This window comes from Gavia stellata, chromosome 3 (assembly GCF_030936135.1).
Source record: "Gavia stellata isolate bGavSte3 chromosome 3, bGavSte3.hap2, whole genome shotgun sequence".
NCBI classification, from domain to species: domain Eukaryota; kingdom Metazoa; phylum Chordata; class Aves; order Gaviiformes; family Gaviidae; genus Gavia; species Gavia stellata.
The window spans coordinates 28,758,098-28,773,854 of record NC_082596.1 but is presented as its reverse complement, the minus strand read 5'-3'; positions in this window follow the sequence as shown (position 1 = coordinate 28,773,854).

The following is a 15,757-nucleotide window of genomic DNA, read 5'->3' as shown; positions in this document are numbered from 1 at the left end:
GCAAAACAGACTCGACTTGGGGAAATTAATTTAATTTATTAACAATCAAATCAGAGTGGGATAATAAGAAATAAAACCAAATCTTGAAACACCTTCCCCCCACCCCTTCCTTCTCCCAATTTTCTCTACCTCCTCCCAGCAGCAGCACAGGGGCACAGGGAATGGAGGTTGCGGTCAGTTCATCCCATGTTGTCTCTGCCGCTCCTTCCTCCTCACACTCTTCCCCTGCTCCAGCGTGGAGTCCCTCCCATGGGATACAGTCCTCTATGAACTGCTCCAGCATAGGTCCCTTCCACGGGGTGCAGTCCTTCAGGAACAGACTGCTCCAGCGTGGGTCCCCCACGGGGTCACAAGTCCTGCCAGCAAACTGCTCCAGCGTGGGCTCCTCGCTCCACGGGTCCACAGGTCCTGCCAGGAGCCTCCTCCAGCACGGGCTTCCCACAGGGTCACAGCCTCCTTCAGGCATCCACCTGTTCCACCATGGATCTCCATGGGCTGCAGAGGGACAGCCTGCCTCACCATGGTCTTCACCAGGGGCTGCAGGGGAATCTCTGCTCTGGTGCCTGGAGCACCTCCTCCCCCTCCTTCTTCACTGACCTTGGTGTCTGCAGAGTTCTTGCTCTCACATATTCTCACCCCTCAATTCTGGCTGCTGTTGCGCAGCACTTTTTACCCTTTCTTAAATATGTTATCACAGCGGTGCTACCACCATCACTGATTGTCTCAGCCTTAGCCAGCAGCAGGTCCGTCTTGGAGCTGGGTAGCACTGACTCTATTGGACATACAGGAAGCTTCTGGAGTCTTCTCACAGAAGCCACCCCTGTAGCCCCCCTGCTACCAAAACCTTGTCACGCAAACCCAACCCAAGACAAAAGCAGTTTTGTATTAAGCGTGCTATAATCACAGCTGTTATTAAGTGACAAGCTTCTGTGCGGGTCACGGAGTTTTGCTGGGTGCACTGCTTATCTCTTGATGTACATCATGTAGATCACAGAATCACAGAATCACTAAGGTTGGAAAAGACCTTAAATTGCTGCTAAATACACATAATCCTTTAGATAAAACCCATTGATCAAGTCTGGTACTAGGATTAGAGCTAGCCACTCTAGAAAGCAAAAGGGTTTATTCCGAACCTCGTGACTTAATGGAAGGGCCTCCCTACTCTCTGTATCCCTTTCACTAGACATAAACTGTTGCCCAAGTCTGGGACTAGGATTAGACCTAGCCACATCTAGACTCCTCTCTGAGAAGGAGTTTAGAAAGCAAGGGATTCTATTCCAACCCTCGTGACTCAATGGGAGGATTTCTTTATTCCTTGTACCTTCTCTTTTCCTCTAGACATAAACCATTGACCAAGTCTAAGACTAAGTCTGGATTCAGCTGCACCTAAACTCCTCTTTGAGAACTTTAGAAAGCAAGGGAGTCCATTCTTAACCTTGTGACTCAATGGGAGGGTCCTCCGTATTCTTTACCCCTTTTGCTTCTCTGCTTTCTCTCTCTCTCTCTGTATAAATCATTCTGAGTTGATTCTAATTTGATTTTCCTTTGTATGTTTTAGTAAGTAGTAGAGTGAACCTTGCCATCGAATTCTGTTAAGTCACATTTTTATAAACTTCTCTTAAAATCACTTTTACCAATACCCTTCAGGGTGATTCTTTAAGCAGCCTAAACCACTCACTCACAACAAATTGGTGTAGTCAGCAGGATCCTAAATCAGGGTTCACGACAGCTGGGCAGCAGACGACATGCTAGGCTGTGGCAGGAGCTCTGTTCCAGGTGCCAGAGCCTAAGGGGGAAGACTTGGTACTTCCTGGAAGCGCCTGCAGCCAGCTGCTGGAGCAGAACGCCCACCTGCAGCGTGCACTGGAAGACCTGGAGAGGCAACGCCATGCCCTTCTAGATAGAGAACTGCCTCCTGAGAAAGAGAAGCTCTCTGGAAGCATGCAAGGAGGCAGAGAGGCTCCAGCAGAAAAATGCTCAGCCAGCTGCCCTCACTGAGCAGCTGAAAGATGCAGGCATCTCCAGGAGACCACTGAGCACCTGATGAATACTCCTGTGCCACTGCCCATCCAAAGCTCTACTGAGGAACTGGGCATGAAATCGTTTCCTCAGCAGAGGGCTGGAGAAAGCAGTGAGCCTGCCGGAGCTTTGCTGGCACAAGACCAGCAGAATGAAGTCTCACAGAAGGTGGCTGAGGAGCTTCAGGCCCAACTGGCTGCCAGTGATGGGGACTCATATGGTATGAGCACACTCAGCCAAAGGTGTGAGGAGTTACAGGGGCAGCTTATGGAGACGACAGCTGAAAAGACCAGACTGGCTGAAGAAAATTCTCACCTCCGTGGGCAGATGTGCTAGGCAGAAACGGTCCAAGCTGAAAATGCTCACCTGAAGGGTCAAGTAACACGAGTGGCAGAGGAGCAAAATTCTGTCATCCAAGCCATCAGCTCTTGAAGCCTGACTGAAAGTTGCAGAGCGCAAGCTGAAAGCCATGAAAGAAACAGCAGCAAGTGCTCAGGCAGAAGTAAAAAGGGACCACCAAGACGCCATGCAACTGTTTCAAGCCCAGGTGAGTAAATGGGAGAATCGGTTTGAGAGCCCCTCAGAGTCAGCTTGGCCAGAGGACAGTCCTGGGTCCTGCCTTCTTTCAGAGGAGGACCCCGCAAGTGAGACAGAAGAACTGGTAGCAGACAAACAGTCCATCATGCTGCAGGCTCTGGGACAGCAACTGGGAAGGCTTTGAACATTCATAGCTCAATACAGCTACGATCCTTGTGATGGTCCCAGTGAGCAGCCTGAACTAGTTCCTCTAACTGCTGGACAATATGTTTACATCTTTGGACAGGTGAATGAAGATGGGTGGTCTGTGGGAGAGCTGTCAAACAGCACAAGAGGATTCATCCCCTCTAATTTTGCCACAGAAGATTCAGATGATAACCTGGAAAACGAGAACTGGGATGATCCTCGTTATTATATTTTCAGTCTCTCGCCTATTTTGGAGGAAGAAAAAGAGGATCTAGATGTGGGTGTCGGGGGCTGAAAAGCACAGAAACAATGGATTATAGTAAACGTAGCCTATACAACCCTCCAGGATATCTACAGAAGTGATTTTGTATTTAAAAGTAATTTTACTTTTTTTAGACTTTTAGATTTTTTAGAATGGGCTGACCTCTGAGGTGCAGCAGGGTCCTCCAATGGACCCCAGCAAAGCCCGGATAAGGCCCCAGGACACTCTGGAGAGTAATTAGGGCTCTGCATGGCCCCCTGCAGAGCCCAGCAAAGGTCCCTGGGGCAACTCTGCCAGGTCAGAGCACCACTGCTGTTGTCAGCAATGGGGACCCTCCTGTTGGAGCTGGTGGCTGTGCATGTCCTCGCCGTGGGGAGCAAAGAGTGGAGAGAAGTAAAACAGTGAGTGGCATTGCCCAAGGGACCGTCTGCACAGGCGTCGGTCATGTGCCAGGAAAGGGTGTTTGCGGGGCACCTGCACCCTGAGTTCACAGCCTGGAAGTAAGCTGAATGAAGGGGCTAGGCTTGGCCAGGACTTTCCAGAGCATCCCCTCGTCCCTTCCCCAGCCTGCACTGGCCCTGCAGGTCTTTTGGCTCAGAGATGCTTCTGCTGGCTTCCTGTGAGTGTTGCCCATTAAAGCACTTCTGAGTGGGAAGCCTGATGCCTGGTTGTATGACTGCTAATGGAGCACACCACGGGTGCATGTGTGTGCGTGTGCAATTGCTGCTCACGCACAAAGCACCCCGAGGAGCATGTGCTCAAGGACATCCCCTGTGCTTGTTGCTTGTGCTCTTTGGGAGCATTTCACTGAATGCTTCTTCCACAGGCTGCTTTTTTTCTGGAAAAGAACACAGCCTGGCCCGCCCCTGTTGCTCCTCCTAGAAAATAAAGAGCACTCAGGCTTCCCTCCCTCCTGGACCACTGCACCCCATACTCCTGTGCAGCCCTCTTCCATGACCCTCACCAGGCCTGCCAGCTTCACCTCCAGCCCCATCACCAGGGGAGGTGATGGAGTAACAGATCCTGGAAACAACTTCCAACTTGTCCTGTGAAGGACAAGAAGGTGATGGGGAATAGTCAGCTTGGATTTACCATCAAAGGCAATTCTGCCTTACACCGTATCACATATGAGGCAGGAGGGTCAGCTTACTTATAGCAAAGGAACCTTCCAGGGGCCAGTCCTTGTAGGGTGTCCGCTCCTAAGTTCCAGCTGGCCACTCATCCTGACAGAACTTCAGCTCGAGCTTTACTGACTCCTGAAGTACTGTCAATTTTCTTCTGGTTTCTCAGAATTTCTACCAGCGGCAAACCCCATTTTACCTTACCTATTGAACCCCCCATGACTGATGCTGACCCTGGTTTTCGTACCTTCTCAGGGAATGTGGATCCTGCAAAGACAATTGGGTGAACTCACCCAGTACCAGCTGTGTCGTATGCAGTAGCCATGTTCCACAGGTCGGGAACCTGTGGAGTCCCACCTGGGTCATCACATTGCTACCAAAATGGATTTGCTTGCATTTTTCTTTTCTTCTAGTTTGCCTGCGGGTACCAGACAGAGGGCAGCAGAAGCACACGCTAGCTAAAGCCCCTTTTTTATTGCCAGCAATAAAGATGGCTCTCGGCTGGGAGCACGAGTAGGACCCTGTGTTACAGCTCTTGATTCCTTATAAGCAATCTGAAGACTATTCACATATTCATTTTTACAATTTACATAACGTATTGGCTTTGGCCATGACATCATCTGTTACCATTCACTTTTGAGCATTTGTACATGCAAAACCCCTGTGCAAGCACACTTAATGCATATTTATTAGCTGAGTTTGCACAATGTTGTTGCAACTTTGCCGTTTTCAGACGGTTTGGTTTGGTCTGATTTCTTCTAGCAGCAAACCCACTTACATAGGTGAGGTCACTGTCGGTCAAGCTCTACTGCGCATGTCTTGAAAGACATCTATACATTGCAGCTTTATCTTCTGGAACATGTTGCACCTCTCCTTTGTGTGCAGGGTGGCCAGGACAGACCATGTAAGGCTGTATTGGGTCTGGCTGGGATGGAATTATCTTTCCCCATAGCAGCCCTCATGGTGCTGTGCTTTGTATTGGTAGCTAGAGAGGTGTGGATGACACACCAGTGTTTTGGCTCCTGCTGAGCAGTGCTCCCACAGCATCAAGGCTGTCTCTGCAACATCCCCCCACCCTCAAAGGCCAGTACGCTGGGGATGGGCAAGAGGTTGGAAGGGGACATAGCCAGAACAGCTGACCTAAGCTGATCAAAGAGATATTCCATACCATAGGATGTTGTGCTCAGCAATAAAAGATAAGAGAAAGGAGGAAGGGAGGGGACACTCATCATTAAGGCGTTTGTCTTCTGGAGCAATCACTACACATACTGAGGCCCTACTTCCCAGGCAGTGGCTGAACATCACCTGCTGATGGGAAGTAGAGAATAAATCTTTTGTTTTCCTTTGCTTCCACGCGCAGACTTTGATTTTTCTTTATTAACTGTCTTTATCTCGAGCCAGGAGTTCTTTTTCATCTTATTTTCTTCCCGCACTGTGCTGCTGAGGAGGGGAGTGATAGAGCGGCTGGGTGAGCAACTGGCAGCCAGCCAAGGTCAACCCACCACACCTTTTCACAGAGCAAGACCACAAAGTCAGCTCTCCCCTGTAAGAACATTACTCCAAGGTACTTCTGAAAGGACTCAGCTCAAGTACAGACCAATTTATCTAATTTTCTATAGGTGCCTCTCCAGGTGCCCTGGCCATTTCCGTCAATAAAGCAATCAATCATCTGGATTATTTGTGCTTTGCGTGACACCAAAACAGGGCTGCTGCAAACGTATCCAAAAACTTAGAAGCAAGCATCTTCTCAATAACAGAATAAAAATAAAATCTCAACTAGTGCTCAAAAAATTTACAATGACCACATTTTTCAAAGAAGTATGGGACACCTGCACACCTGAAGAGGCTGATAATTCTTTTTTAGTAGTCAGGCAGACACAGCACAGAAAACAGTGACTTACAGAAGAGCAATGTATGATGACACTCATTCATAAGCACAGAAGCCTTCAGTGAGTTTAACACCTTCCATAAGCCAACCTGAGGCTACTGTCTTCTTCCTGCAAGTCTGTTTAAGTTGATGGTCTTATTAAAAAAAATTAGCCAGCTAACAACTGCATAATAAATGAATAATCTGAAAGATTTTTTTAACTATCAGATGTATAAAACCCACATAATCTTACCTGTCCTTGCCCTTGTTATTTTCTCCCTCTTTCCCACCTATTCCTTGTACTCTTCAATTACCTTTGATCAGTTTTGACACTATTTAAGAAAACAGAATCTATCTTTTGCTAAGTTTGTATTACTTTACAATTACAAATGTTTCTAACCCAAGTTTAAGCCTTTGAGTCTTAAAGAAAAGATAAATAATAAAATTTAATGAGTATTTTCCTACAAGAACTTTGAACCCTTCCAGACTTACAGAAGCAGGTTAGATTCAAATTTCCAGTCTCAACTTGTCTAAGAAGCTCTCACTGAAGGAAAACTTAAATGGGATTAACTTCCCATTTTGTCACTCAGGAAAAGTGCAACAGAAAAATAAACTTCTTAATTGTTTTAAAACCACAATATTTAGTGATTTGAAAAGATAACTATTTTTCAGGTAGTGAAAATGTTCTAAAATCATACCATCTTCATAGATTTTCTGGAACTAACTTCTTAGGAGAATAGTTACTGGAATGTCAGTACCACTGACTAAATCGCAGTTGTTTTCTTGGCCAGCATCTACCATATTTTTATTGATGCTTCTATGCTGGGGATGAAAAGAATTCACATCCTGCATATTTCCTCCAGTATTTCATCTTTATTTTGTCTGTATGTACAGCACAATTACTACAAAACAAATACTTGAGTTTGAAGGTCATATTTTAAACTAATTTGTATTTGATTCTCTTAGAACTTATTCTTTATAAAACTTTTGAAAATTGGTTTTCAAAAATTTGCTGAGATATAGATCTATACTAGAGATTTTCATTTATTGGAAATATTTACACAGAAACATATTTCCAGTTTACCAGCTCAGACAAAATTTCTCTTTTTCATTGAAGACCACAAGGTGGCATGTAAAACATACAATAAACATACCTGAAATAATACAGTGGAAAACTAGTATGCAGTTCTGCCAAATGAGAATTACCTGAAAATTCAAACAGTTTTAAGAAGCAGTCTAAATTTTTTGTGGGGTTTTGACTTTTTCAGTCCAAGGTCTTTACATTGGAAAAGAAATAAGGTGCACAAGACCTTTATTAACAAAGAGGGACTATTCTTGCTAATATAAAAATATATTAGGGCATTCTAACACAGACACTGGGTCTTGTTACCCACAGAGGTAAAATACAGAACAATCAGTGTTAACTTCAGAAAATTTATTCCATGATTTCCACTCAACCGCCATAAGAAACAGACAAACCATTGTGTATGCAGCTGTGGTGTGCTAAATCTTCATTTTAATGAAAAATTCATTAAGAGTTTTGGTTAAACATTAAACTATATTTTTAAATGCAGAAATATGGCATCTGGTACTGTTGTGCTACACCGTGGAAGGTCTGAGCCTGTTCACACTGATGTCTGTTTGACTACAATGAAAAATTTTTCACATCTCTCACTCACTTCTGAATTCAGTGGATTCAGCAGATGTCTTTGGGATGCCTAAAGGACACTAAAGCTGTGAGGGTGTTAACTGTTAGGAGCTAGTTGTTGGGGTGTCTTCTTTTTATACGCTTTATCCAAGATGATAACACATTTTCACCATTACAATAAAGAGTATGTCATGTTGATGTGTTTAGTTTTCTGAATCGCACTCCAGGGAAACACTTTCATTCTGCAGATCACTTCAAATGCATTCCCAAACCCAAAAAATGTCTTTCTGCCCCATGCCAGCTACTATCTCAGCCTGTCTGTGCCATTTTCCCCTATATGATGGTGAGCTGTGGTAACTCCAGGCCTGTTAAACCTTTACAGGCATTTCATATATTGGCCAAGTGTCCATAAACTGATGGAAGACCCCCACAGAAGAGGTCCGTGTGCTCTAGCCTAGAGTCTTGGGAAAGGGTCATGCTAATACCTATAGGCATTCAGACAACTTCAACCTGTAGGACTGGTGTTTGGTATCCTGTGCATGTGGGCTGCTAAATGGGGTCCTCATTTAATATCTGTTTTACATATGAAAATATTCCACCTTCATTGGGCGGGGGGGGTGGGGGTGGTAAGTTTTTTTTCTGGAATTTACCCTCGCCCAAATTGTTACATTTGTGCTGAAAATATGCCTTATGTTATTCCCAGATGACACATGCTAATTACGTATACAAACAGGATGAGAGGGCCACGTGTTTATGCCTGAAAACCGAGGAAATGGTAGAGGGTTGATTCATTCTGGTTTACTATAAATTCCTCAAGACATAAGTTCTGTTGCTAAAAGCCATAGACTATTAGCAGAATACTCATCAGGAATTACTTGCTCCTAAATGAAGAAGAATTAATCGCACTTACTAACAAAATGACTAAGGCTTGGATTTTCAGTGAATGGGGTTGAATGCTGTAGTCAACAAACACCAGGGAGGCTTTACTTCTCTCTTAAAAAAAAAAAAAAAGAAAGAAAAAAAAGTGTTGCTATAACGGTTAGATTTATACAAGAAAAATGATATGTCATTAAAAAAAAGAGTATTTATTGGAGATGGTTCAGAATTACAGAATTTGGGCAAGATTCAACCTTGCTCAAGCCTGAATGGTTTCAAAACTGGAGATGGAAACTGGGGCTGTTGCTTCTATTGAGAATTCAGTCTTGTACTGTACTAAGCATGCTCAGTTCCTACAAGTCTTAGCTCCTCATTCCACTTACAGATAGGCTGCATCTTAATTTGATTTCAAGGCACATAGGTATTGTCAAATAAACACGTGGATCTTTTACCCTTATTGAAGTGCCAACACAAAACACAAAAAAAGCAAATGCAAATGTTTAACATTTCCAGCCCTCACCTGACCACTTGGTTCTACGCATCCATTTGATTACCTAGACCACTCCTCGCAGTCTTGCAGTAAAGTAACAAATGTTATCCTTTATGACTCTGTCATGGCTGACAGCTATTTGGAGAGAATTGTAGCTATTCAAGCTAGAGGACAGAGCTCCAACAGATTATGTACTTCTGGGAACTGTAATTATAGACCTGGAAGATTTTTGACACTCTAGGCGGTGCCATTAAAGCTGCCACACTTGTGTAACAGTTTAATTTAAAAAGAGAAAAAAAAAGGAGAAAAATAAATTTTGCTCTAATGCATTGCTGAAAGTAAATTTGAAAATTTGAAAGTAAAGCTGAAATAATTTTGTGGGAAATACCAACAACAGGATTTTAGAATGAAAATCAAAACAAAGGTTAAAACTTAGAACTGGGGGTAAGGGGGAAGCTGAAGCATTTGAGGAAATACGCCAGCCTAAACAATGAACATAGCCTTATCCTGAACATAACAGACCACTGAGTACCTTATACTACCTGTGCTAGTAAATTCAGAGTCATCAGGGAATGCTCCCTGTCAGAAGATTGTTCTATCAGAAGACTATTAGAATAATCCCTTTTGGCTCATGAGAAATACCACTCTCCTAAACAAGCCCCATGCTTCAGGTGTTAGACCCTGAACTATTTTTAACTGGCACTTCTGATGCAGATTCTCTGTTTTGGATGGATGACAGTCATCACATGCTAACTGGCTTCATTGGTAAGAAATGGTACAACACATGTTTAATTTATTAGCATGGATTCAGCACCAAGAGACCTTGGCTCCATGTGGCCCCAGAGAATCCAAGGCAGCACATGTTGAAAAAGGAACAGAAAAGTACCACGGTGTTACTGTGTCCAAGCAGAATCCACCAAAATCTCCCCCTCTTTCCCTTCCTCCTTCTCTACCGAGATTTTGCCTCTGCATTACTTCCACACAGGAAGCCTCACTGGGTTCATGCAAAGCAGCTGGCTAGGAAGGGGACTGGCATCATAAAATTGCCCGTGTCCCACAAGCAAGAGGAGAAAAGAAGCTCAGTGAAAATAGCAAATAAACATTGAAATGATTCAAGCATGGGATGGCTTTGTTAAACCGCTAGTGCTGAAAGGAAATATCATTTATCTTCAGGAGAGCACCAGTTTATCCTGACAATATACTTATAATGTGTCATCACCACATGGGCACCACCACAGCTGTAGCACAAGATGGAAATAAAATCCCAGGTGACTCAGAAGTATTGTACTCCCAAGCACTCCCTCCTTCCCTCCCTACCTCCCTCCAAACTGCTAGAAAAGCTCCTAGCAGCTCTGCCTCTTGATTCAGTCAACTGGGTAGTGTCGACATGTTGCAATAGCTGGATTCAAGTACTTTCATGCAGATCTCTTAATGCAAAATTGTGTAAACTGTAATCTAAAACAATAGGTAATAATTTCCAAAAGAATTCAGATGTTCAGGAACGGCCCAGCTAGTGTGTGGCACACACTAACAAGGAGGGGTTGATAAAGGCTGGTAGGAGACTACACAGATGATTGTAAAGGGTGCTGGTTTCCACAGTGCTCCCCTGTTGTAGCCTTCATTATCAATAGCTCTGAGCAAGTGTATCATTATACTGCCAGGGTGGCAGCAGGCAAAACAGGATCTCAGCCAGAATCTAAACACCTGACCTTTTTTTTGGAAAATGTCAGGACTGGAAACGACTTCTCACTGGTAAGAACAAGGACAATTGAAGAGGTTACTACCGAACCCTTTCATTCCTGCTATGTAGATAGTACAAAATACTCAGACAAAATATTCCTTTTAAAAAAGCTATTATAAACCAAATATTCATTCTCTTTTCATTTAAAAGCTTGGAAAATCCACAAAAAAAAGTAAGGACAAAGGCATTGTGATTACTGAATGAAAACTAATTTTCTAAAACAGGGTCCTTTATACAACTCTAAATATACAAATAAAATTCAGGGACTATCAAGAGTTAAAAGAAATATGATGTCTTTTCCCCAAATGTCTCAGAATATTTCATAGGTAACAGGCTCTGTCATGTTTAAGTCCAACAGAAAAAATATAGTAACGTTGTATGAGAGTCATAACGGCTAAATACATAGGTCTATGTTCTGACTATTGCCATCCTATTATGTTACTTCATATGATCATGTAAACTGTTTTATCTAAGTGATACAGATTAGTGTATTTAAGATTAGCATTTTCCTGTCCCCAGGTTAGTCATATCCAGTAAATTTTGATAATGGATATTAAATGTTATTTGTTCATAGGAAATTATATTAGTGAGCTGTTCAATTATCTTTACAAGACATAACCACTTTCTCTATTTGATTTTAATCACTTACCATTTGCTTTTTCACTACCTTGCTAAAAATATGGCAGCTTGCTATACAATCCTCACCAAATTTTGTGGGCAAGATAATAATTCCATTTTGCTGGGCCTGTCATTTTAAATCCTGCCATAAAAACCATTCTACTTGCAACATACCTGTAAATATCACCAAACAGAAGGAAAAAAAAAAAGTCATCAAAAAAAACAAGGAAGGGCCCTGACAGAGCCAAAGTAAGGCTGTATTTATGCCAGGACAGATGGTGACCATCACAGTCTTGGTGCCACTGTTTGGTGGAAGCTATTGGTAGCTGTCTTCTCTGAATATTGCATCACTTTTTATGGGAAGCACAGCACAAGAAGATGCAGCAACTGAGGAGGGAGAATATGATGCACAGGTAGATCTCCTCCCAGCTCTTTTCCAGATAGGTCATAGCTAGGTGACACATCCAGACTAAGACCCATCCTCGATCCCAATACAGTCATAGCCTAAGTGTTTGATATAGTCCACTGTTTTTGTTAGCCTTCCAGCTATTGAGATTAGAGAGGATCATGCGATTGTCGTCTCTGATTTTCAGTGTAATTCCACCTGTTCCATTAAACCCAGATATATTTATAAAACAAATGACCAAAAAGGCCAGCCCTCAGGCATATAGGCAGTATAAATTACACTTTCACAACTGGGAACAAACCAGAAAGTTATTATTTCTAAAAACTGGCATACCAGGAGAAACTGCCCTCAAAGGAAAGTATCTGAAACTATGAAAAATTGAACCTGATTTGTTTAGAGGGAAAATTACCCCTCTTCAGCTAGGATTAAATCAGTTTTGAAAATTGCATCGTGAAACCATAGCTTCTTTAAATCTGAACATCTTGCCTTGACAGCAAAGACAGCTGTACAACTTTCAGTACTGTTGTGGAAACAGAGTCAATCTGGTGAATTTTAAAAACAACACAACTGGATTTGATGTTTAATGTCCATAAAAATGAAGGCACTTAAAATTCTTCTGGATGGAGGGACAAGGCTGCAACAAATCACTTCAGAAAAGTGATCCTTTCTATTAGTAAAGACATGCACGTGGTGTGCATATTTATACACATATATATGAATATAAAGGGGTGCATGCATGTCAATGCATTGGAGGCCTGTCTCTCAGATAGCAATGAGTTCCACAGATACATACTTCCCAGAAAAAAAAAAAAAGCATCTGTCTGTATTTTGTACCCTCTTCTCAACATCAGTGTTAATACCTGTTTACAGCAGAAATCTAAAAGCTCTTTCCAGCCTACGCTGCCCACAGGGAAGAACATCAGAAAGCAAATACCATCTCAGTCTGGAAAATATGTTTAATTTTAGTTGTTATTTTAGTTGATCTTTTATACAGAGATACAAGGCATGAACAGCATTTTACAAGTCCGTCTCATCATATAATGAACACACAGTAGCGGCACTCCTGGATTTCACCCGCTGAAGACGAAGCTTGTCAACATAGCTGTCACACTTTGAAAACTAGTTTTGCCAAATACTTCTAAAATTCAAGAAAGAGAATTACATTCACCACAACACTAATCAAACCATGAGGAATATTACACACAAAAAAATATCCTCTTTGCTGTGGACCTTCAGAAAATTCCCATGTGAAGGGAAGAGTCAGACCAAAGACTTCTTAACAAGAATGAAAAGGTCAATGTGGGAAGTCTCACATGTTAAAAATTCAAAGAAGAAACCAAGAGGCAGCTGCTTATCTGCTACATGGTCTAAATACTGTTTCCATCATTTAGAAACAGTATTTAACAAAAGCTTTCATTTTATCAAAAATCTGATCTACCTTAGGAAGCCCATATGAATAGAGAACCTGTCTACAATCGTAACAAAGGACTTTGAAACTTCTCTTTGAGTATGAAGAGTGCTTTTTTATTCTTAATTCCATTAGATAACAAACAATGTGAAAGACACAGCTTGCTGTACCAGGTCATTTATCACCTGACACAGTGCGACAGATGGCAAATTACATCACCTGCTCCTTCAAATGCAGCAGCAGCACTGTCAGAAACAGTGTGGACTTAATTAGGCTCAAAAAAAGTTTATTACATAAATAATAATCACCCTGTAATGTGTTAGATATTCTACCAGTTGTTTTTATTAGTGTATTTTGCATCTTCTTTATTGTCAACTGCACATTTTCAAATTACAGTTTAACAGGTCTGTGCATTGCTAAAGGCCTCTGCAATAACAAGCAAAGCTGTTCTGATGTGCCCCAGGAACAAGAAGAAAACACAAACCTACTTCTCCTCCCTGGGTCCGTGCTCAGGCCCTGGGACCTAGATCCTGACTTTCTGGTCCATATTCTTTCTTTATTCCAGGATTATTCAGATAGAAATGGTGAAGTTAATTTATCCAGAAAGTATCTCCTCACTGCTTTAGAACTTCCTACAGATTCAACTCTTCAACGTGATTCCAGAAAACTGGGGTGGAAAGTGCCAGTGCTTTGAGACACAGATATGCTCAGGTTTCTTCTAGGCGAGCATTGTATCTCACTGACACCACCAGACAGGAACGTGCAAATTAGCACTGGCATAAGCAGTTTTGCTACACATTGTCTCCATCACTCTTCCCTTCTCCTAACAACCACACCTTTGGGAAGTCCATCACATACTCTTCATTGATGAGAGCTGCACTTCCTCTGTGAGTGAAGTTTGAGGTGTCACTATGGCTGCATAGACAGATAGATGGAGTTTTACAAGAAAATGCTTATTTTCTCAATCGTCAGCATACTGAAAGCATAAAAACTAATCAGAGTTCACCATTTAGTCACTGATTATCCTTAAATCTGCCACTGATTTTTCCTGCAGGTCATTTTGCACTTATTACAAGAAGGGATCCTACTCACATTTAGAGATACCAAAGGGATTTTAAGTAAAAATCAGTAACACTGAGAACAATAAAGTTCAGACTTTTTTTACACGTGATGAACTGCTGAAACAAGTTAGGTCTTATACTGATTGAGAAATACACTTATGAAATTATTTCTCAAAAATTTTTACAAGTGATCAAAAAGAAAATCAACTGCAGATATTATGAGTGAGTGTAATACAAGTCTCTCAGATACAAGGCTGTGACCCAATCTACAGTTGGAAACAGAAAGTCGACAGGTATTGTTACAGGGCTTTCCTGAACGCCATTACAGCATAGATTTAAAGCCAATTATACAGTTAATCTAAAAATCAGACCACCACATATAATACTTCAACTGACATCACATCATATTTCAGTTTTACAACAGTTAACAGTTTCAACACAATCTCAAAGGAATATTTTAAACTTTAATTTGCACTGCAACTCTTTGTATTTAGCTGCAGTTTATGCCACATCAACAATGAAACCTTAAGCCAGCTGTGAAGCCACTTATGTCATTTGAGAGAATGCCTTTTAATATACTAATGAAAAAAAAGGGGGGTTTCCAGAAGCAGTAATGATTTATTCTAATTATTCCCTCGGAAGCTCCTCTTTGTCTTGGGAACTCCAAGTCACCAGTTTATCTTTTTGGAATTTCTCTTTTGGCATGCCAACAAAACATGCAGCTCACCACAGTACTACAGCCATAGAACTCAGATCAAACAGAGCATTCCTCTTCCCTTTCCACCCTTACTAGCAAGTTTGCCCTCAAACTCCGACAGAATTCCTAAAGATCTGAGGAAAGCAGCAACTAACTACTTATTCCTGTTACTCCTCCTGTATTCCCTTACTGTGATGAAAATGTCAATATTGCTTCCACTCAGCTAGCAGAAACTGGCCCAGCGCTGTCTCAGCGTGGTCCAAAACCCACTGACATCAATGGAAATGGACGGGTTCTTTAGACAATATGTAAGGTTCTAAGCTACAAAACCTCTCTACATTTTATAACAAAACAATTAGTTAAATACAAGACTGTCATAATACTCTTGGCACTGTTACCAATCTGTCACTTTTTATAATCACAATAATTTTCTTGGGTTTTCAGTTAGTATGCTTAAAATTATAAATATACATGAAATCAACATAACACATAGCAACAAGATGCACAAATAACTTTTTGTACAGTGTCTTAAAATTTTTAGTATAGTGGCATTCATAATCTCTTATTAGGAAATACCACAAGTATGTATTTACACAGTGGTTTTGTAGTACGTGCTTACTGTGTATGTCCATTGCATATTATTTTCTTCAGGAAACAAAATCTTTCTTACATATCAAAGTTGAAATAGTATGACAAATAGTACTACCGACTTGGAAAATACAGGGAGGGGTATACATAAACAGATACCCAAAACCTGCATATTGCAAACATTCTGGGAAACCACCTAGTGTGTCTGAAGGACACGGGCTAAATGAAAACT